Below are 25,221 nucleotides of genomic sequence, written 5' to 3'. Positions count from 1 at the left end.
CAGAAAAAGGAGCCAGAGGTAGCCTATGATGTGAGTTAAGGCCAGCAGTCAGCCCCATGATCGTACCCAAAACAATCTTCCAATTATAAAATAAATAAGGCCCAGGGATTAAAAGTACAGCACAGGGAATGTAGTGAATAATATTGTAATAACATTGTATGGTAACAGATGGTGACACTTATCATGGTGAGCACTGAGCAATGTATAGAATTGTCAAATTGCTATATTGTATACCTAAAACTAATGTAACACTGTATGTCAACCATACTTTAATAATACATTTTTTAAAAGGATGCTGAGTGGAGATTTCAACTCTCTGGATTCATAAGATGATCAAGAAGCTTGGAGCAAACATCAGGCAGAAATCCAAGTCATCAGCAGAAGGAAGTGAAGGTATTATCTTAAAGATCAGAGTGCCAGGCAAAACTGTGGTCTTTGGGAAGAACAGGGCAAATGAAACTGCTGGTTTGGGAACCAAGACTAGATGAATCACCAAGATTCTAGTTCCAAGAAATAGTTATTACCCTTGGACTAACAAGAAAAGTTCCCCCACTCTGACTCCTGTACTTTGGAGAACACTTCTGGGGCCTTTCTCCAGCCATGCTACTTCCTATGGAACAGTACACAATGCTAAGAAGACATGCCCATCTAAAGGCTGCGCCCAACCTTCTAAACTCTGCTCAAATGACCCTGAGCTTGCTTCTAAGACCTGAAGAGGCCCTTTCCGTATTCATTTCTTGGTAACTAACAGCACCAACTATGAGACTACAAGGTAGCTCCGGGGAAAGATGGACATAACTGGTATTTGAACGTGTGGCTATAACACCTGCATAGGTGTGCACAAGACCCCCTGCAGGTACAGAATGAAGCTGGAAGTGAAAAGAGAAGGGAAATGGCCAGGGGACTTCTATTTGTACAAGAATCTTGGTGCTCCTTGACCACCCTGACCAAAGAAAGAATTGACCCCAAAGCATGAGTTCTCTTTGAACTTCCAGTTAAGAATTAAGAGGTTATAGTTCACAAGGTGAGTGGACTCCAAAGGTAAAACATTCAATAAATCATTCCATTACTCTTCCTATCAGAGCTGAAGAATAAATCCTCTACTCTACTTTTTTTCTAATCATAGCCCTTTTCTAATCATAGCCCTTTTTTTCTACTTTTTTTCTAATCATAGCCCTTTCTTAAACAAATAGCCGTAATTCTCAAATGTATAGGGTTTTATTTAATTAGTGCTGGATGTGTTTGAAAAATTCCAGTTTGGAGTTTGCAAATTCAAATACCTTAGGGCTCAGGAGTGGGATGAGCCTGTGGTAGCTTCAGGGTATGGGAATTACCCCATGGCATTTACATTTTGAAGACAAAAATAAAAGACAATTTGAAGACAGAAAAAAATTTTTTTTTCAGTGAATAGGAAGAATTTAGGCCGACTTGTTTGCCACCTCTAGATAAAACTTCCCTTTCTGGACTTCCTAAAATATAGTTCTATGCTTTCTTTGGTACTTCTAGAAATAAACTTTCTGTCCAAAAAAAAAAGAGTGTTATTAGAACATTTATTTCTATTAATTAGCATAATGTATGATATGTGTTCCTAGTTTACTGTGCTTCTCATTCCTAAAGCTACCAGAAAAAGAATATATGTTTAACAAAAATGTTCCCAATCCTATATCTATTCATGAGATACTATGTTCTATATGTCCTAGAATTAGTCTGGATAAAACATAGACACACACACACACACGCACGCGCGTGCGCGCGCGTGCGCGCACACACACACACACACCTCCTTGCTTTGATATAAATGGTTTTCCCCACAAGTAGATGGGTATTTTGAAATCACACCAGATATATTTAATATATAAGATTAGTCACTTAGCAAGTTGGTTCTTAGAGAAAATATAAGAAACACAATCATTAAATAATAAAACCAAAATTTAAAATCCCAACAATACAAAATTAGTGCTGCCAATTTCAAATTAATCAATTTAGGAGGACATTTAATCCACCGCTGAGAATATTTTTGGAAATCCTCTTTTGGGAATTTTTGGGTACCTTTGGTACAAATCCTTTGAAATATCCTTAGTGATGGTGAATTTTCACCAATTGAGGTCAGATTTTATTTTTAGAGAGAGCAAAAAGTCAATCAAAGCCAAGTCTGCTGTATGAAATAAGTGATCAAGCTGAGTTGTTCCACTTCTAATCAAAATCAAAGTATGCTTATAAATCTCAGAGCAGTGTGTTTATGTGGCTTTATAACTGTCTACTGGCATTGAAAATAATTTTAGATAAAAGTTACAAATATGTTTAGAATATCATTAGAATATGTGATTAGGATGTACAGCTTTTAATATATGTGTTTTTTAAAAGTAGAAAGACATTTTTCCTCACACGAAACATCAAAATGAATTGTAGGTGAATTAAAAATGTGCTTTTTAAATTAAACCATAAAAATCTAGGAGAAATTATAGGTGATCAGCCGACATCATAGTAACAAAGTATGAACCTAGAAGGAATATATTGATATAATTGATGGTTGAAAAACTAATACATTCAAAAAAAAGAAAAAAGAAAAACTAATACGTTCAAAAAATAGTGTAAAAAGACAACAAACGGAAATGGAATAAAGACACTTAGCAAATTCACACTTTTAGAAAATGAGTTCTTTCTTCACATTAGAAAAAAAAAAAAAAAACTTACATTGTTATACTAACTGAAAAGAGAGACGCGCTCTCCCAGGCTTTGGGAGCACAGAGTGGCACAACTTTGCTGTAGGGAAAACTGGTCATACGTAAAAAATGCCTGAAAAACAAGTATACTCTTTGACCTAATAAGTTAATTTGTAAGAATTTATCTTAAGAAAATTGTTATAAATCTGCACAAAATTTATATCCATGTAAGTTCTCTGTACTAGTGAAAGAGAAGAAAATAATCTGATATCTACTTAAAAGAAGATTAAATTAGTAAATTTGGGTATTTCTGTATAATAGAACAAAAATGACAAGAAAATGTTTATAACATACAGGTTGCCAAACAATGACACATTGATAGCCATTTTACTTCTTTAGACAGACATTTACTCTATTTTCCAATAATCTTAATTCAATCATTTAATGAGGAACAGACCATTGGCTCTCTGTGTGTGTGTGTGTGTGTGTGTGTGTGTGTGTGTATCACAGATTTCTGATTTTGAAACACTCCTATGCTGGCTATTTTGTAAGCTCTTCATTTCTGGGGAAAATGTCATCTCTGTTCATGGAGTTTTTCTTACCAGCTATGCCATACACTTTATGCCATGTTGGAACAAAGATGCATAAGAACATTGTTTGCTGCTCACACAGATCTACTCTCTTTCATGGGCACATTGTGTTGTTTCACTTTTTCCTTTTAAGAGATGGGGTTTTTGCTTTCTGAGACACTCAGAGTGTGTGATTTAAAGCTTGGGTTTATCACTTCAGGATTGAGTGTTTTTAATGACAATTTAAATCATAGAGAACACCACCGAATCTACTCATACCTTTTCTATACCAGATGACCACTTAAACCCTGTCTTTCTACAGATCTTTGCACCTTTTCACATGTGTTTTCTTTTAGTTAAATCTAAGAATATGATTTTGATTATTCATTTATTTTTGTATGTTAAAGCTCAAGCTCCTTCATCATATTTCAGGCTCGTTAAATAGCTTACAGAGGTTAAAATATCTTCAGTGAAATAACTAATCCTGGATTCAGCTACATAACAGAGGGTATTTTCTGAGTTCTTGAGAAGAAAATCCCCCAGAGAGTACCTTTTAGAAATGTTGGTATGTCTCATTTGGGAAAAACATGGATTTTTTTAAGCTAAAAAGAGGCTACTGAAAAAGGGATGATACTGAAATATTGGGGATTTTTTTAAGTTCTATTTAAAAAAAACACATTTTAAATGATTTTTCAAAAATACTGATAAAATGATTGTTTTCAAAGATAAAATAATTTTTTTTTAATTTTTTTTTTCAACGTTTATTTATTTTTGGGACAGAGAGAGACAGAGCATGAACGGGGGAGGGGCAGAGAGAGAGGGAGACACAGAATCGGAAACAGGCTCCAGGCTCTGAGCCATTAGCCCAGAGCCCGACGCGGGGCTCGAACTCACAGACCGCGAGATCGTGACCTGGCTGAAGTCGGACGCTTAACCGACTGCGCCACCCAGGCGCCCCAAAGATAAAATAATTTTAATAACTATATTTATATTGTGGACTCAAGAGGAGTTAAAATACATGCACGCTTGATTTACTTACTAAAGCTCTAGAAAATTAAAGAAATTATTTTGAATTTTGTTAATATGCTATAGGTATAATACAGTTATATTTTTCACTTTAGTGAAAAGTGATTTCAGAGAAGTATAGAACGAGCATTGGAGCCATGGTTTTACCACACACTATCTGTGTTACATCAGGCAAACTGTTCTGTTTCTTCCCATGTACAAAGGTATAGTGATACATATCATGAAAGTTAATTAAAAGATAAATGAAATAAAATAGAAAAGCCTCTGTAGAGTTCTTGGCTCATATGAAGCACTAAGTTCATGGTGATTATTGTTTCTACTACTAATACCAGTTAGTATTAGTTTCTAATACCAATTTTAACACTTGCTAAATATCACAGTGGTCTCTTCTCCTGAGCTGCTCCCTCACTAAGTTATGTCTTCTCTCCAAGATCCATTCAATTCTAACTTTTTCCTAAGTCTTCCTTGACTTTTCTGGCTTTCATTGATCTAATTGCTTCATGAGTGACTCTTACCCATTAACCCAGATGAATTTCAAACTCATAGAGATCAGGACAATGTCTTCTATTGTTTCTGAATTGCTTAAATTTTATTTATTGTATCCTTGTTCTGGTTATTTATTGCTGTATAATAAATGCCAAAACTAAGTGAATTAAAACAACAATCTTATGATGTCTTGTGATTTTTCTGGGTCAAATATTTGGATGGTGTTTGGCCATGTGTTTCTTCTAGTTCATGGTATGTTGACAGTCACTCTGTGGTATTTAGCTGGTAAGGATTGGTATGTAGGATCAAAGATGACTTTGCTCCTATTTTGGTGCTTTGGCGGGGCTACTGGGAAGATTGGGCCCAGCAGGACTGTTAAAAGGAATGTCAATACATGTGGAGTATGCACATTGTCTTTTACATGTTGGTCTCATGGTAATTGTTGGGCTTCTCATATGTCAGCCGAAGTTACCAAGTGCATGAACATATAGGGATAAAAAGTCTTGTGGCATCACCATTATTGGCTAAAACAGTCACAAGCCTACCAAGATTACTGGGAAGGGGTCACAGATCCCAAATTTTGAAGAGAAGAGTGTCAAAGAATTTGCAGCCATGGTTTAAAACTGCCACAATCTCCTTTGACACAAGAGTTCTCTAAGAATACATTCTATGTTCTGGTCATATTTTTATCATCAGTGATGTCTTATAGGTCAGGATATATTCAGGAAAGAAAAGGAACAGGGCGCCTGGGTGGCTCAGTCGGTTGAGCGTCTGACTTCAGCTCAGGTCATGATCTCACGATTCGTGGGTTTGAGCCCCGCTTCGGGCTCTGTGCTGACAGCTCAGAGCCTGGAGTCTGCTTCAGATTCTCTGTCTTCCTCTCTCTCTCTGCCCTTCCCCTGCTCACACTCTGTCAATCTCTCTCTCAAAAAATAAATAAACATTAAAAAAAAATTTTTTTAAGAAAAGCAACTACAGGAAATAAACTTTAAAAAAATGATGGAAAACTTAGCCTTTGCTCATATTTTCTATAGTTAAGAAAAATCAAAGTAATTATTTTGAAGTTTTTCATACCAGAAGCTAAATATTACTCAAATTTACTATATTTTACCACCATGAAATGATTTAAAGCCAGAAGATGCGATGTTTTCACTAACAACTCTGTGTAAGCCACTTCTTTTCTTCAGAGCCATATTTTCTCTTTTGTAAGAATAATGACGATGACAACAATAACATTAAAGTAGACAGTATTTAAGATTTTGTATACCTCTAGAACCCTGCAACTGTTGGTTTGCTATTTTTATAACAATAACAGAAGAGAGGCAGAGAGTGGTAGAAAGATGGCTGGTATGGAGACAATAGGACATAGACCTGCCATCTGCTACTGGTGTAAACTTGGAGGATAATAATAGTTTCTCTAATAGGTTTTCAAGGTCATGGTGAATTTGGTAGGACCATGTAATGAAAAATCTTGAGAAACTATCAAGAGCTGCAGGGTTGGGAAACATTTCTCAGCCTTCCTAAGTGGATAGAGTGAAAGAAGCAGGTCGTACCAGATTTTGGATAGGTTCTGTCCTTACACTAAACAGTTTGGAGCATGTCTATGAACAGGCAGCTATACTGGAATATCTCCAGCTCCAGAATCTGCAACTAAGTGCAGCCCATGTAAATAGGCACCCCCTTTTCTTACTTGGGAGGCTGCATTTCTAATCATTGAAAACATGCATATTGCCAAGGGAAAGGCACTGATAATTCAGCCGCTGAGCCAGTATAGAGAAGTTATTCATTACTGGGTTCAATCCAAGGTCAAAAACATCAAACTCCAACCATTAAGCAAAATGGTGACAGGCATGGTAGTGATGACCCAGAGTGAATATATTGCCCAGAGGAAGCAAGGTCAGGAATACAGCAGGCCTGAAAAAGGTTGCCGAGTCAAAGTCAGGAACAACCAGCCTACGGTCCAGAGGTACATGGGACGCAGCATGTTCCAGCTGGAGTACCGGAGGGCAGCAAAGGGTAGGCCAGCCACCAACAGGACAGGCTAGGACGTCTTCAACATCTAACTACATTTACAAGTTTTGTTTCTGAGCTTCAAATCTCCCTCTCCCCCCCCCATTTAGATCTCACTTTGACAAATCTGGTGAAGACAAGGAGAGAGGTGCTTACTATCTTTCCTGTTGCAGACTGCAGTTTGTTTGGGCCTCCAAGGCTCAAAGCAGGGCCTGGGCTTCTCAAAATCTATCTCCTCAATCAGCCTCAGCCTCACTACTGTTTAGACAGATTGTACTTTAACATTCCCTTTAGAAGGATGCTGAATCTAGTAGTTCTAAGCACTATTGAAGTTTTTAGAAGTTAGTGTTTGTGTTCTCAGCCATGACAATTGTTTCCTAACTTGTTTCTTTGCCTAGGCTTAACAAAAAAACATCACTTGTATCAGGGCAGCATCTAAAACGCAAAGCTCTGTGTCTAGTGCCTACTCTGAATAGAACTGGAATCGTTTTGGTTGTGGGGCTACGATGTGCCACAAAGCATGAAAAGGCCGAAAGGAGTGGCTGACTTCTGCATCCTACTCTCCATGGAGGTGGCTACAGACACCCACCCAGATATGAAAGTCAAGAAAGGGTCATGCTCCGCCTTGCCTTTGTTTAAGACAACTTCTTGAAGCCCAGTTCTTGCTGGCCACTGCAGAGAACTGCCCCACAGCTCTGGGTGTCTGGGAAATGCCTGTTTCATTAAGGCTCCTGAACCCTATCATGTTACACTTCAGAAGTAGTGACCAGCTTACTTAAAACAAAGAAGCTTTGACCTTTCTCCCCTTCTGAAACTAAAAACAGATGAAGTTAAAGTGACTCATTTCCGGCTTTAAATATGCTCTAAAAAACATTTTTTCAAGTAGTTTTTGGCCTCAGGGTTTGGGGTTTTTTGGGGTGGGGGGAGGGAGGTTGTTTTTTTTGTCTTATTTTTACATAAATATATCTTGTATCCTTCTTGTCAAGGTCAACACATTTATTATTTATATTCATGGTGTAGTCCACCATACTTTTTTCCGTTTAGCTTTCTTACTTTTTTCCTTTTTTTTTTTTTTTTTTAATCTGCGTTGTTTATAACCATGACCCTTGATCCTCTAAGTCTTAAAACAGCTTGGCTTTCAGCAGCTAAATCTGACAAGGTCAGCATTTTTCTGTTTATTCTGAGAATAGTATTTACCCTCTGGGGTTTTTAAAAGCAATTCTGTAAAACATCACTTGGAAAAAGTTTGTAGCATTCATAGAGACTTCCATAAAGTCAGATGACCATAAATGACAACTTCTTGCTCTGATTTTTGAACTCTGGGGCAATCATCACTATCTATTTGGTGCCTAAGTAGCTTCACTAACCAAATTTTTAAAAACAAAATGATGGATTTAAAATAATCTCAGTATAATTTATTTCACTTGAGGCACTTGCCACCTTGAATCAAAAACTACTCAAATAATTCTTGTGTTTTGCTCTTTAGAAAAATATTTTCCATTAGGAATCAATGATACATTATATTATTTATTTTAAGTTATAAATTAGGATAAAGAGAGGAAGAAGACTTTTTCAGTAGTCAAGCTATAGAACAAATCTACTTTTGATCCGAAGGTAAATTGTGAAGCAGTTGGGGATCATAACTTGTGCTTAAGGAGACAAAAGCTATTTCTGAACTGGCAAAATTGAAAATGTTATTTGAAAAGAGACTAGCATATTTGTCCAAGGTTCAAAGATAATCCATCAGGCCTGGATACAGTTTTTTATTCACTAGAGCTACGGCAGATCCCTTTGCTTCACCATGAGCCCATCAGATCCCAACAGCTCTCAGGATCAAGCTGCAAATACAACTTCTTAGCTATGAAGTTTCAGTAAAGAACACATCTCTGCTGCACACGGACCTCCCCACCAAAAGGCTTGATGGTAAAACCAAAGTATGTAATACATTCAGATCTCATTAAGAAGTTTATTCACTAGACTGTGAGAAGAAACATTTAACTCTAGCAAATATACTGCTAGTTACAATGCACTGCACTAGCAAAAAGACCTCATTTTGGTGGTAGATGAGCATTGGAAGGGGGTGAGAGGGCACTCATGCCATTGGGAATGTTTTGTGGTTTCTTCAGGAAGAGTAAGGATGCTTGAATCTCTGGCTCAGGATAATCAAGGAGCAGGTGGTGCCTGGGAGGATAAACAGTGCTAAGTCTGCATTTATTCCTTTAGCCCTAACTGTACATTAATTCAATAAGATGGTCTAATAAAATAATGCAGTTTTCAAAATGCTTAGCTGGCATTTCGGGCCGGGTGGGCAATTTTTATTATTTACCAAGGAATGCATCTTGAAGGAACTGGTGAATAAAGCAAGTTCGCGCTGTAGGCTGCTCTGGCCTCCAGGGGTCACCCTTCCCTTTAATGACTATACAACAATAGTCTGAGACCCCACCCTGAGGGACTTTGGTCTTTTAGCAATTTCTTGTGCCCTAGTAACTCTGAGAATCCCAGAGATTGCTTTTATGTTCAAGAATGTGTGCTGGTTGTCACTTTCGCCCTCAGCCAGCCATCTGTCTCTGTCTGCTGCCACACCCTTCTGCCTGCAACCTCTTGCTGCCTGAATCTGACTTCTGCCATTTCTGCTCCCCTCATGCCATTTTGTGCCAAGTGTAGACATGGGCTTATCTCGTTTTTCCCCAGAGCACAGTCAATAGCAAGCTGAGATATTTAGCAAAACTTCGCTGAAGGCTTAGGGATAACAGAAGGAAAGAAATTACAAGGAAAAAAGAAAAAGAAAAAGAAGAAATATAGGATACTAGATTTGTATGACTTTCCCCAGAATATGCATACCTCCACAGGGATTCCCTACCAAAGGCTCTTTTTTAACATACATACATACATACACACACACACACACACACACACACACCCTTCCTACTTCATGTTGCTATGGCTAGCTTACTTCTCTCTCATCTGGAATTGAGACCCTCAAATCCTCTGTGATTGCCACAGAGAGGAATATTTATTTTCCTAAAAGGAAACTTGATGTGATCTTCAAAGGATATAATCCTTTATATTATCATATATGCCAGCTTCTCTCTGAACATTCTCATACTTTCCAATGGCTCATACTTTCTCAGAATAAAATCTTTGCTTTATCTTATTTTATTTATTTCAGTCAAGAAGTGGGGGCAGAGAGTTGTATGTTTAAAAGGCAGGATGTTTCTGGATTCTACGCATTCATTTTCAATCAAATATTGGCACCCACCGGGAGACCCTGTTATACCTGTTCCACCAGGGAGTTAGCAACTAAAATGAAGCACCCAGTGTGATTTAAGGAGAAGTCCTGGTGTCTTGAGATCACTCAGAATCAAAAGAAGAGTCACAAGTATAAGGGGATAAGCAACAACTGGATCCTAGAGGCTGACAGATTAATCAGTCAAGACCTTACACTGTATAGACTGAGGAACTGTTAGGAATTAGAAAGACGGTGACAGTTCTGGGGGGAAAGTGAAGACTACAGGGATTGTGTACTGAGAGGCCAGGGATAGACAAGAAAACTGTAAAATTAACCTCAAACAAGGATTTTGAATGTACTGTATCTCCTCAGTGAAATGGACATCCTTGTTAAATTTAGGCTTAGAGAGTGATTAGAAAACCCAGGATGAGTAACTGGGCTAGCCATGGGCAAAGACCAGAGACATGAAATAAAAATTCCTCTGAGGTCTGCCACTGTGCTTTCACCTGCCCTCTTCTCCAGGGACTTGAATCAGGCATGTGGGCAGGGAGATCATTTGGTGCCCCTGCAAACCAATATAGCTAAAATATTTGTTCACATTTATTCAAAGGAGGATCTCACGAGGGAAAGATTAATAAGGAGGATTCCTACTGGTGGCAGCTTTCACCTCTGACCCTAATTTGAATACTTCACTCAGTAAATCAAAGACATTTCTGAGAAGATATTCTGGTGACTACCTATTGCTATTTGACTAGCTCATCCCCACTCCAAGTCGCCTTTCAAAGTACTTCTCCCAACAGTACGTAACTTTTCTGGGAACTTTTCTAATAAATTGAATTCTTCCATCTTGTTAATTTCTCAGTGTCCTTTAGAGATAGGGGCCCTGGGTACCATCTAGCTGGTCCACCTCTCAATATAAATTGTCATGGCACTGCCACCTGGAGCTACTGACGTCAGCACCACTGAACACATGACTCATTCCCTGCTTATCCACATGACAGAAAACTGACAGTGCATTTCAGAGCACGAGATCTTTCTTCATGAGGATTCCCACTAGATGCTGTTAAATTGAAATGAATGGAAGTGGTGGGTATCAGGGCACAAAGAACAGTAGAAATGGAGGCCAAAATGTAGAAGATATAAATACAAAATTCTCAGCATCAGTAATCTGGGTGTGATATGTCAAATGAAGTTTGGAGCCACTTCTTTGTCATAAGAAAACATTTAAGAAATTTTCCTGAGAAACATGCTCCATCGTAGCTTATACAGGAAATAGAACTTTGGACTTCTCAACCTTGCCATTTCATTAACATGTTTTGCATGCAAACTTCCAATTGGCTTCTTTATATTCACTTTTAAAATGAATATATTCTTCCGCATTAACATTTTATATAAAATCATGATCTAGACATGTACATGTACTGCTAAAATTAAATCATCAATAATCACTATCTAAAATGAATTACATTCCAAAAGCTCTGGCTAATGATTTATCTCTTCTTCATGGAACCGATCTCTATCAGATTGATTTATGTAGCAGCCAATCATGTTTCAGTAAACTGCAGCATGCACATGCATCTTTAAGTGATGATAAGCTGTGACTGTCCATTTATTTGTACAACACCAGCAACAAAAAAAAAAAAAAAAAAGGAGAAAGAAAGTCCCAACCTCTTTCAAAAGCTTCACATGATGACCAAATCCTCTAAGTGATAATAGCGAATTCTGTATAAGATTTCAGAATAACTGACACAGTAACAAGCATATATAAAAATATCCACAAAAATAGTCAACATTAAAATGGTGACATTTGATATAGAGAATTCTTAGCTTTTGCATGTTTACATTATTTGCTTTGATAGCAAGGTACCTTTTTGCACATTTACATTATTTGCTTTGATAGTAGATGCTTTTGTTAGTTGTTGAAGTGATTGACAACCTCATGCTGTTCTATTTAATTGCCTTTTCTGCAATGCAAGGTTCTGTGTTTAGAAGACGCTGTTTCATAAATAAATCCAAAGTGTGTGTGTGTGTGTGTGTGTGTGTGTGTTTGTGTCTACTACAGAGGTTTCATTTCTCAAGCCAATTCTGTAACTATTCAGCTACAGCTGTCGCCATATTTATCTGTATTTACATTAAGGTTCATTCTCATCCTTCATGTTTTTTGCCTTTTCTATGGTTATGGAGATTAATGGATCTCCTTAAGAGAATAAAAACCTCTTCATATAGCTCTTCACATTTAAGGGAAGAGTGAGGTATTAGACATAGAATCCTTTAGCAAAATATGCAAAAAGTTCAAACTTCCAAGGCTTAAATAATTATTTCCCATAAGACTATTTGAAATATTTAAAACCTGTAGGAATTTTGCATTCTGCCTGAATTTACATTCTAGCCCTTGCATTTGTTCTCTCAATTAGTAAAGTCCAAGTAGCAAACTTTTTCCAGTTAATAAAATCCAATATAGAAATTCTACTGATAAAAGGTTTGTTACATGATGATTTCAAAAATCTTCTCTCATTGAAAGTTTGCTTGATATTGTTGTGGTAGGCAATATATATGTAGCTCAGTATTGTAAAATCTTAAGCACTTTTCTTACTTAACCTGAAAATTAAGTTCAAACAATTCTTAAAAGTAAGTTATTACTATTGTAATATCTTGGTAGATATATATTATCTTAAAGATAAATTTCAAGATAGTCTTTTTTTTTAATTTAGTCATTCTTTATTATTTGTTATTTGTCATAGGTCTAGATGATTTTTAACAAAGTTGATAAGTTCTGCAGGGATTCTACAGGTCAATACAGATGAGTATAAATACTATGATGACTTTCCCCAATCTTCTGTTGTAAGCATAAGTCAAAGAGACATTAATGTTAGAGGCAAAGACATGGAAAAATGAAGCTCAGACTAATGCTTTCAACTGGCCTGAGAAATAAAAGCTGGATGAAGTGATTGTTTCAATTGTTAAATGAGGCAGAGTGATATAGAGAAAATGCTCAGATTTGCTCAGATTTAAATCCTGACACAACCACTTGTAGCTGTGTAATTGTATAAATCTCTTAACCATTCTGAGTTGTTTCTTCATCTGTAAAATGGAAATATACAGTATCCATTTTATAAGAAACAGCCAACACTGGATGACCTGGAAGAGAGGCAGACAGGGGAGACATCTCCCTACTATCTGAGTCTCACCTCTCATTGGCCAAACCCAACCCAAACCCAGAGAGCAGGAAGCCCAATGATTCAGTTCACAATGCAAGTCTCCAGGGCAGAGAATGGTCGACAATGGTGAAAAGTAAATTATGAGAGATAAATGGAAATATCAGTATAGATATGAAAGAAAAGAATATGGCCTTAAAATAAAAGAGAACTCAGAGAGAATCATATTTTGATGAGATAGTCAGAGCAAGACTGTAAAGAAGATAACACATAGATGGAACTCTAAAGAATGAGAAGTAGCTAACCATATAAAAAAAGATAGAGAGAATTCTTGGCAGAAAAAATAGTATTGGCAATATCCCTAAGGCAGGAAAGAGCTCAATGTATTATGTGATTTGAAAAACCCTTGTGGCTTCATAAGTCAAGGTTAGGAATTTAGACCTAATTGGCTGTGCAATGGATTTTAAACAGGAGAGTGACATTTAGAAGGATCCTTCTGGATGGCGTGTGAAGAATAAATTAAACAAGAAAAATGGAGGGGGGAAGGTGGAAATAAAGAAAAAAAGGAAAAAGAACAATTAAAAAAAGAAACTAAACATACAATAGATTAGATGTCACACGGCAAAACCAAATGATAAAAAACAAAGTCATACAGACTCCAAAGCTCATATGTGTTCAGAAAAAGGACAATGCCTTTCAACTTGAGTTACTAATGAAGGTGTTATGGAAGACAGGGGTTAAGCTATAAAGGTTTAATACAGCTATTAAAGGCTAATATAGAATTAGAACAAATAGAGAGAAAAGAGGTATCAGTTCTAGAATAGGAAGGAATGGAAGTCAAGTAGTTACAGGAATATTTAGGAAGGAATGAAGGAGGCATTTTGAGAGGAGCAGAGGGAGATGGGACTGGATATAGGAATGAAGAGAATGTACATGTTTCTGGGCATTAGTGAATTAATTTTCTGCTCTTCCAAGATAAGATTTGAATCCTTAACCAGGTCTTTTGATAAGTTTGGTGATATTTTCAGGTACTTCGAAAACAAAGACTTTTGGATTTGTCCCCTGAAGTTGTATCACATAACTAAGAAACCAGCTACTGATCTAAATTATGCAAGGCTGGTTTGGATGAATAATTTCCCCTTGAATCAGAAATACCTGAATTAAAATGTACTTAAAAGGAGGTTTGCCAAGCTAGTGACATAAGCATTGCTTACATTACCTACTATTTTAAAGTATACACATCATTGCTTCGTTGACGCAGAAATTGAGAAAGAACGTTATATTTATTTGTTCTATTTTTTAACTAGGAACTCTGATATTGTTCATGATGGAAAATGAGTTACCTTATTTTACCTTGAAAAATACCAGGAAAAGTAGAAATGGCTTTTATACAAGTTTCTACGAATATAATTTTAGTTTCAAAAGAAGATTACTGAAAGCTATTATGGGGGACCTCATTCTTGTCGTGTGCACGCATATTTCATATTGAACTGTTTGGTTATTTTTTTCCCTAGAAAATGGCAAAGAATTCTCAAATTGTTGTGGTTTCTAATTCCAGAATACATTTATTTCTCTTAGTGTAAGAGAGGTAATTGGGAGTATACTTAATTCTATAAACAATTTGTAATCTATTATATCCAATATATATATATCAAATAATCAATGGTATAAATATGACATAGCCACATGTGGATTTGAAGAACCAGAGCATCTAAAATATTTTCTCAAGGTCACATAACAAGTAAAAGGTACAACCGAAACTTGAATTGAGAAACAACTAGGGAAAATCATTTTCTCACATCTCTTCTTTGCAATACTTTGAACCTCCCTCTGAGGGCATCAGAGTCATTAATAAAACGCACGATAGTCTTAATTCCCCTATGAGGAATCTGAAAAGTTGTGCATATGTTAGTTTTTCACAATAATTCTAGTAATAACCGAGTTAAATTCAAGCAAAGATAAAGTAAACTGGAAACCTTTATCAAGACTCATGTTACAAAGTGGCTAACTCCTAGGACCCAAACATTCTTCTTAGCTTGTAATGCTACTGTCTCTGTGATTGATTGTTTGATGCGTGGCTCTTTCAGCAAATTATAAGAAAATGAATGATTGGATATTAGTAATGCAAACCGATCCGTCCTTGAAATGCTGTTGGCTCCTTTTATATCTATCTGAAACCCACACTTCATTTAAGGCTATGCTAAATATCCACCTATTCCACGCAGGCTTCTTCACTATAGATATCATTATCTATCCCCTTTTGTTGACCACATTCCATATTATTCTTGGGCAGAAATTTTCCCCAAATGAGTGCAGTCTTAGGGTGATAAAATCAGGTGCTTATCTTACCTCTAAGAGGTAGAAGGAGTTTTGGCTCCTTCTGTCAAAACTTTGCTCTCACCACCATACTGCAGCTCTCCACTTAAGTCTTGCCAACTGGATTCTCTCTTCCAGGACTTTCAGTCTTGAGCAGAGTAATACAAGAACAGAACACAAGAATGGAAGACTAGATGAAGTCATTTTAAAAGACCACCTCAGAAGCGTATATAGGAATTCAATCAATATCTACCGAATTAACTTGAATGAGCAGAGTACATAAGAAAATAATCATTGAATAAGAAAACTATTCATTGAGTTAGGCTCTCTTAATAAAATCTGAAGACATCAAAACGCAGACTATTCATTAATCACAAAACCTTCTAGAAAGTGAAGTCTCATTCATGTTGAAATTCTACCACTTTGTGTTAAACACTAGACTGAAGACTTTTATCTCATTGTTAAAGTTCATTAATAAGACCAACAGAAGAAAGAGGAATTTGGAGTTAATAGTCAAAGGACAGTGAAATAATAAAATAGAATTCACTATGTCCCATGGCCTTTTCTGCAATATTTTAGTGCATTCCTTTGATAAGCAAATACCAAGATCACATTGCATTCATAACACACTAGGAACTTGCACAAATAGAGATTGATTTCATTTTTTATTATTCAGAAATTCTACATGATTCCCTCAGATTGCTTGTGAACAGCATAGCTTGTGGTATGATTTTCAATGATTTTCACAAATAAAAGAATACATAAAATGCAGAAAGCAGTGTATGGGGGTATAAATAAACCATAGAAGTAATAATAATAACACAGCCTACTGATACAGAACTTTACTGTTTAAAAGCACTTTAATGACTGTGGTTGGAATGATTTATATTATATGAAAGGAGCTACATGGAAGAATTAAATAAATGGTGTTTAAATACCACTCACACATACAACATTCAGAGACACAATACTTTTAGAAAAATATTCACCTTATTCACAATATGCAGTATATAATATATATGTAATATACAAACAGAATATATTACATATGTATAAAAGCTTTTTACAATAACCTTGGCATAAGAATATATTTCATTTTTCCCAGAGTAGGTAAATAGTGGCTTTTTATACACAAAGGAGGCTAAGGATAATGCTGAATTATTTCTTTTCATAGGAATGCTTAAAGCATGTGACTTTCCTAAATAATTCGTGTAATTTTTCCTCTGTTAATACCCATTTGTATAACTGTATATGATGAAAGTTAAGAAGTGCCCCATCAGGAGGGGATGAAAGGCTGGCAACACTTGAAAAATTATAAACTAAACAGAAGTGATGATTATAGTCCCCCTTTCACATAAAAAATCATAAAGTATTTCCTGTTCTGTCCCATTTCTCAGTTGGAACATACTCTCACAGAGGGAACATGAATAGATTAAAATCTCACTTTTTTCTTCTTTAAGAAAACATAAGCATAATCACTTTTGATTTCTTTTAAGTTGGTTCAATAAACAATGAGTACTATTTTAAAACTAGAGGCATTCCATGGGAATCTCTCTGGAAAGAAATAACTTACATTGAATGTCATTTTATGAGTTAAGTTTATGGAAAGCTATAATCTTTTTGCAATATAGAGTATAGTAAAAACTAATTCACACATATCCCTTTTCATCCAGTATATACAGGAGACCCAAATTATATCTGTTGAAAATGACCTAAGGTGATTTTTTTTCTGTATGAAATGAAGGGATATTAAAATTGCAGGTATTTGTAAGAAGTTTCCCCAATTGACAAAGTATCTGCTCGATGCTGAACACACTGGTTGTCTTAGTTTTGTTCTAACAGGATTCTCAGATCATCATCCAAAATGAGAAGGTTTCATACCACAGACAAAAAGGGTAAGAGGACAGGGATTGGAGAGGAAACAGGAAGTTACTCAAACCGAGTTCTTCAAGAACTGGAAAACTTTTACCAAAATCTTAGAAAGTCCTACCCAGAGATAAAGATATAAAATACCAAGGGTATTAAAACATTCCCAGTACCTTGTAAAGTTAAAAGAGAATGAGATATTGTGAAGGGCTAGACACAATGAAAAATTGTGAAAGGCTAGACACACATACACTTCAGTATACTCCAGGCCCAGATATGTCAAAAATACACTGATGTATCTCGAGAATTAGTAACTTCTCTAACATGCTATTTTTGTTCTTGGTGTTTATTTCCAGGTAGCTCTTAGCAATAAAAGCCTAAAAAGAAAGGGGTTATGGGTATTTGTTTCAGGACTATGTAAGAAGAGAACTAGGGAGGCTATATCATAGCTGGAGGTATGGGGGGGGAGAAGCTAGAGATCTAAATGTGTTAGGGAAGCTAGAGAAAATAAAGATGAATGATCTTTGTGATCTTCCAGAAGAAGTAATAAAGGGGAAGAGAGTAAAAAGCACAGAGTGGATACTCTTCCTTTATCTATAATATTTATTAACATCTGTTTTATTCTATCTCTACCTTTCTAGGATTCTAGCGTTCATAATGAATTCTTAGACTATATGGACAATAAGCAATTAATAATTTCATGCTGAAATAGTATTTTGCTTTTGTACTGCACACTTTTGTACATGTCAGCTTATTTGATATTCATATTCATCAACCACATTTTATGAGTAATAAAAATGGGTCTTAGACATACTAGTTTATAGACATGCATCGTAGAAACAAAGACTAGAAACCGAGTTTCTAATTCTCTATTTTACTTTGAATGGTATAAGTGTGTGTGCATTTAACTCTTTTCTTCTGAATAGAGAACAGAATTGATTTCCAAAACCAATGCCAAATCTGAAATATTATAGTCAGTATGTATTACATTATGGATATTTTAGCATAAATAATTATGGCTGCCGTGTAGTGACCTGCTTTTGCTCATCCAATACAGCAATCAAAAATCCTTAAAAAATAATGTTGACATGTATTTTGTTTTTTTTAATAACAAAGGGGGTGCACATATGTAGGTGTTGCTTCACCCTAAAAATATTGCCAAGATCTCTCTATCTCTCTGTCTCTCTCTCATTTCTACCCTTCAGCACCATATTGCTCCTCCCTTGACTTCCTCCTTCTAGACCCTTGTTGCTCATACCCTACCCTCCTACGACCCCACTTTTCCTATAGGCTATCCTCTCTGCTTTTCATGTCTTCAGAAATTATACCCTCATTCTGCACTCTAACCTCTTTCAGCTTTGGGAAAATGTCCCCAGAACGCTGGTGGATAAAATTCCCCTCCTCATTATATATACTATGAAACTTCTTTCTATTTTTTTAATCCCTAATCAATCTTAAGGGTGTAGTACATTCTTTGGGGGGGGGGGGAGGTGCATGATTCATGATGGCTCTCCCTTTCCAAAAAGAGTTTCTTGATTCATGGTTATAAATCAATCTCTTCCTTTAGAATATAAATTATTGGTTCAGGAGAGGTGATTGATTCAAGGGTAGCTGATTCAGCTTCTCCTTTCCAGAAACTTGAAACATAAACTCTAGAGACAGATTGTGACTACTATTATCATGATGAGCACTGAGTAATGTATAGGATTGTCAAATCACCATGTTGTATACCTGAAACTAATAGATCATGGTATGTCAACTACATTTCAGTAATTAACAAAAATACTAAAATAAAATAAAATCTAGAGACACAGACTTAAATGTGCTAGTGCTCACATGAGCAAGGATGAAGTGAGAATAATCACATACCAAACTTCTGCTTCTGAGCTTTCCTGCTTCCTTCTTTTCCAGCATCATGATTCAACTCATCGTTGGATTCAATGATATACCCCGTATTATTCTAGTATATCTGCTAGGCATAGTCAGCTTTTGTTACGGGAGAAATCTGTTTTCCAAAAGAAGTTAAACCAAGAAATAGTTGGTTAATTGAAAAAGCTGTTCAAGTGAGAAATCATAAATGTGATGGATAATTTAACTTGAAATATATAAAAAATGTATATACCTTCTCCTAATTATTTTATACCTTTACTTGGAGTCTCTACTATTATTATTATATAAACCACAGCTGAAAAATAATAACCATGATTTCTAATTGAATCTTCTTCAAAGTGAAATAGATTTTTAAGCCAAACATAAAGCAATCCAGGTAAAGAAATCTTCCAAATTTTAAAGATATTTTTTCTGGATTCATAGTTGTCTTACTCATACCTGATTCTTGAACAATATTTTTAAAAATGTTTACTTTAATTCCAGTTTGCTAACATATAGTGTTATATTAGTTCAGTAATTGAACACTTCCATACATTACCCTGTCTGAGCAATAGTGTTTTAATGATTTGCCCTTACCAAATTTTCCTAAGTATTGCTTTTGATTTCAACTGACAACTACTCTGTCCTTTCCACACTAATTCATCAGAACACAGGTAATAAATTAAATTGCATAATTATAATACTACAATAAACATAAACAAGTTTGGAACCAAACGTAGTTTAGTCCTAAAAGCATTCAGCTTACTTGTAGAAAAAAGGGTGCATAAAAATGATAGAGAATAACTTATATCTGCATTTGAGAGGCTGTGGGCTTTGGTGCATTTTATAGGGGAAAGAGAAGGCATATATCAACCTAGAGAATTAGTTAAGTGAAGGTAACTTGGTTAAATGAGTAGCCACTGGACTTAAAACCAAGAGTCCTGACTCATGTAAGTAAGGCATTTAATAACAGGTGAAAGGAAAAACTTCAAGTAGATGGGAATACTGCATATTTAGCCTTCTTCACAATCTTACTTATGTCAATAGTTTGATACTAAAGACATGGCATGGCTCATGGAAATAAATCAAAAGTTGGCATTTGGGGCTAACATATCTTAACAACAAAACAAATTCATGTCAGGCACCAAACAACTACTTACTTCATCCACTTCATTGAGTTGAGGTAGAAAAAAGTTGAGGTAGATTCTCTGGAAAATTGTATAGTGCTAATCTTTAAAATTGAAGACTACACTTGCTAGCAATAATCCTTATCTGCTTCTCATTATGACTGAAAATAGCTTTAATCAGTAAGTGGTCACTGGGAATTACAGAATGAGATTTTAATTTAAAGAAAGAATATATATATATGTGTAAATATATATAAATATATATATTATATACAATGGCAAAGAAATTATATATAATATATAAATATCTAATATATTGATACATTATATTAAACACATACTGATATATTTCTAAATAATAAGTATTATAGTATTGGCTGAAATTTATATATATATATACACACACACACACATATATAGCCAATGTTACTAGACACACTGGCTATTAGTGGTTTCGTGTTGCTGACTTAGATTTAGTGTGACCCCTAAGTTTGATGTCGAAATGACACTAGAAAGTGAAGTATACCATTACTTGGCTGTTGTAGAAGATGTGATAAAGAAGGTGGAAATGCCGCTTGAAAATTTATCAGATGATCTTTCATAGCATTAGGTTGTGATTTTTCTAAAGTTCTATGGCCATCAATATATATTAGTTAATCCCCGGAAACAGAAGATCAGCAATTATGGATTATTTGTGAAGTTTACATGGGGCTGTTCATCATAAATCCAAAGGAGATAATATATCATGCATATGCAGCAGAGGCGAAACACATATTCAGAATACCTATACACAATTCAGAGCTAATGAGATCCTTTCAAAAGATGTATTGACACACAGGGTACCAAACTACTAACGCCTCACAAATGGAATCACCCCAAATTTCTTGATTGAACCAGCCCTGCCGAGAATGGCACTTCCAAGTCACTTAGTTCAGGATCTTAGTTCAGGATCTCTTGTGTTTATTTTGTCAGTAATGGCTGTGTAACATCAAATGACAAGAAGGGGTCACCAGCACTGAGTTCCTACTCTGCAAGCCAACTGGCATCAAAGCCAAGCCTACTGCCACCAAGGACTGCTGAGCCGAGGGTGTGAGGAGAACCAACAGAGACAGATGTTAAAGCAACAGAGGAAAGGGGAGCTAAAGCCATTGATCACAAGTGAGAGGGATGCTGTGAGTCACCACCAGAGGTAATGTGGAAAAGCTGTCATTTTCTGGGTAGCAACAGGAGTGCATGCTGGCATGTAGCATTCAGATGGGGTGGCTCGCACTAGAGGAATAATGTCACACTGGCCAAGAGTAAATGCACAAGTGGGATGCTAACAGCAAAAGGATTGCCCGCCAGCAGCTCCTAGGCTAGGAAAGGACTAAGTCATTCATACTGTGCCTATGGAACTGTCTGCAGGGCTCCATTGATCTTATGGTCTGCGCTCATGCACATGGCTTGAAATACCTTGAGCTCTGTCATCTATAAACACAAGCAAAGATCACTCCCTCTCTCTGTTTTAAGAAGGCTGGTGACAATGACTGCATAGGTGCAATAGGTAGGTGCAAGTTGGGGCAGTAATTAAACATTGTCTTTTGCTTCTCTCTCTTCTACCCTATGAGATATTTCAGGGGTGGAAACGTGAAACCATAATCTTAGAATGCATCGGGATAAAGAGGGGATATTTCAATCTGATCAAGTCTCTGTACATGTGATATAAATTTTTAGTGGCTATCTTGAATGACCCATTCACTAATGCCCACCCTAAAATATAAGATGCCTATCTTTGAATCCTTCCTTGTGCTTTATAGGTGTTTCTTTCATAATAATTACCTTACTCTACTTTGATATATAATAGAGTAAAACCTCAAATTTGAGGAACTTGTTCTGTGAATGTTCTGCAAGATGAGCAAACATTTCTAATAAATTTTAACTGGATAAACAAGTGATATCTTGCAATACAAGTAGTATGTGACACTGACCGTCACATGATCACAACTGAGACAATGGTTCTTCTCTCTCTCTCTCTCTCTCTCACTGCACCATTGTGTGTGATTGTCTCCCATGCTTGGATGCTCAGTCTCAGGCTGTGGTGTTTGGCAGCAGTCAGTGATCTTTCAGAACGTGGGAAGGTGCCCACAACTGGCACTAGTGTATTTTTTGTCACTTCAAAGCACCTCTGGGCAGTCCGTTGCTTTTCCATAGAAGAGTAAGCTTAGGAATGCTTTGCTTCATTCTAGGTCAGGCTGCCTGCAGATATAGACCTTTTCCTCTGCTTCCAGTTACATTAAATACAGTATTTGACAAGAGTTTATTAATATTGTACTGTAGTCAACATCCGTCCGAGTGAATATAATGGCCCCCATGCAGAAAAAGATTCCATTAAGCCAATAGAGAGCAGTGATTCCATTAGTGAGAGACAAAGTCGTCTTACACAATAACCCTCCTCTCTCTTGTCTCCCTCACACCAGCCATGAAGGTTTTGAAAGGTAACTGCAGGTTGTTTATTTTTCTTTATATTTTGTATTTTCTTTAGTATCTTTAGTATTTTGTATTATATTACAGTATTATAATCATTCTTACATGAATATTTTTGGGTTGTAGAATGAATCATCTGAATTTCCATTATTTCTTACAGGGAAATCTGCTTTGATATACAAGTGCTTTGGATGACAAGCATGTTTCCAGAACGAATTATGCTTGCAAACCAAGGTTTTACTGTATTTTGGTCATCTACTTATTCAACCATTCAGCAAGCATTTTCTGAACAGCTATAATGTGGCAGTCACTGTGCTAGGTGTTATCTTGTTAATAAACAAGACAGAAAAAGTCCTTGCCTTTATGGAGTCACAGCTCATGATGATAGATATTTTAAAAATTAAACAAATTATTGTGAAAATCACAATTCAGGTAAGTGTTAGGAAGAGATGTCAGTTGCCTAGGTTTTAGTCCCCCTGTCTAGACGGGCTTTTCTAGTCTATGTATGTCCAGGAGTGATCAGGACCATGCCTGGCACAGAGCAAATGCAAATAACAATAGTTCATTACACTGAGCTAATGAGTATAAGAACAATTTCTGGTAAGGTTGTAAGAACAATTTGATCTGTGAAATTTTAGAAGTAATATCTTTTCTTTCGCATCAGCATATTTGCTTTTCATTCCCTAAATAAATAGTAATGGAAAGTTTTTAAAAAGCATTTCTGATACAGGCTATTTTTAATGTGCTAGATTTTCAGATTTGAGCTATATTTTTGGAAATTGAGAGCAAACATTTGGTGTAGTTTACTGTAACATTTGAACCTGATTCAGAGGTTTCACCCTTTTTGATGCATAGGCTAAAATCCTATCCTACTTCCCTCATTTTAGGTGAGTGCTTATGAAACCTGCATTAGCTATTTAAAACTTTCAAATATACTTTTGAATAGGGTATAGGAGAAAATGAGAGTGAAAATGAGAGTGAAAAATGAGGATGCCTGTTGACCAGCCCTGACATCCGTAAGATTCTACTGGCCTGAACGGGTGAGTGACATATCACAAGACTCACTCATAGGGAAATTGGCCCTCCAACATAAGCTAAGTACTGTATCTCTATGCTTTCTTGAAGTTAGCCTCGGCTCATTGTTAAAGAGTTAATGTCTAGCATAGTAGGGGACCCTGAACTCTGTTCCAGCACTAAAGACAATATGCAGTCCAAATGCAACTATGACTGTGAAATATTTGAAATATTGTACCCATGGATAAATCTGAAATATCTTAATGCAGTCCTAGAAACATTGAAGAATAATACACATTTTTATGAGACGTTTTCCTTCATGAGTGACTCAGGTTTCCACATGCATTGTTATGTAAAAGTCCTCTTCTGGTTGTGTGTATTTCACTTTCTTGTTGCTTATGACCTTCAGAGATAGATGATCTCCGGAAAAAGTAAGGGCCAGAAAGAGATGGTGAATGGTTTCCTAATAAATATTTAAATCTATATTTAAGTCTGTAATTGCCCCCTTTACTCTTCACCAAGGGATGGGATTCAATCTACTGAGGTTTACTCTACTCTGGGGATGCAAATATATATTGCACTTAGACGCTCAAGGAGTTCACATTTCAATGAGAAGAAACACATATTAGGAGGGCACAGAGGATAAAAACTGGGGGCGTGGGATTTGAAGGCAGAGAGATAAGCCCAGCATCGGTAGGCAGGGATGCCCAGTACTGAACTCTGTAAATTGTGATACCAGAATGAAAGGATGAAGTAAAAGCACTGAAGAGACAGAATCACACATGACGTGTGCACACAGGTGGGGGCAGCAATGAGATAGAGCCCGGATGGCATGAGGCTCTGCAGCAGACACAAAGTTCATCCGCTAGATGTATCTAACCTTTGTAAAGCTGTATCTGCAGGGATTATTTATTTAGTTTAGGTTTGGGACATTATCCTTGTGAGAATCCAGATGCTTTGGTATGTTTTATCTTCAGAATTTAACAGAAAAGTCTATCCTTGCCTAGGGTAGCATTTGCTGCTATAAATCATGACACGCTGGGTTTTAGCTGTGGCTGTAAGCTGAATTATGTCTTTTTTTAACTTCTACTCAGTGGTCCCAGTTCTGCCCTCAGGAACTAACACAGATTAAGTTGAATCCCTCTCTTGTGTGGCAGCCCTGGAACTGTCATCAGCAGGGTCTCCTTTTCTTCACTTGCCCAGGTCCTAAGCAGCTTCAGCCATTCACAGTGATAGGGACTCTGCTCCCGATGCCATCCCGATCACCTTCCTGTGCACATACTCAAATCCACGGCATTCCTTGCAGGATAGGAAACCTGACCATGACCCGTTTCCAGAGCTGTCACAGCTAAGAGTACACAGGGCCCACGGCCCTACTCCTCCTGTGCACTCGATGTTTATGAAGACACCCCCAAATTGCTATCAGCC

The 25,221-nt window shown here is 36.5% G+C and overlaps 1 long non-coding RNA gene across 1 annotated transcript in view; it reads right to left on the bottom strand.

The window, feature by feature from the left end:
- LOC147584277 (uncharacterized) overlaps positions 1 to 25,221 on the bottom strand; it is a 41,123-nt gene that overhangs the window by 12,608 nt on the left and 3,294 nt on the right. The window contains exons 2-3 of the long non-coding RNA XR_015247729.1: positions 19,190 to 19,325; positions 15,488 to 15,602 (exon numbers count right to left, since the gene is read on the bottom strand). This is a non-coding gene — a long non-coding RNA (uncharacterized LOC147584277). The remainder of the gene's footprint in view (positions 1 to 15,487; positions 15,603 to 19,189; positions 19,326 to 25,221) is intronic.

Source organism: Puma concolor, chromosome A1 (genome assembly GCF_028749965.1).
Source record: "Puma concolor isolate L17-30 chromosome A1, mPumCon1.1.hap2, whole genome shotgun sequence".
Classification (NCBI taxonomy): domain Eukaryota; kingdom Metazoa; phylum Chordata; class Mammalia; order Carnivora; family Felidae; genus Puma; species Puma concolor.
Note: the sequence above shows the minus strand (reverse complement) of the source record. Positions and strands in the feature narration are given on the sequence as shown.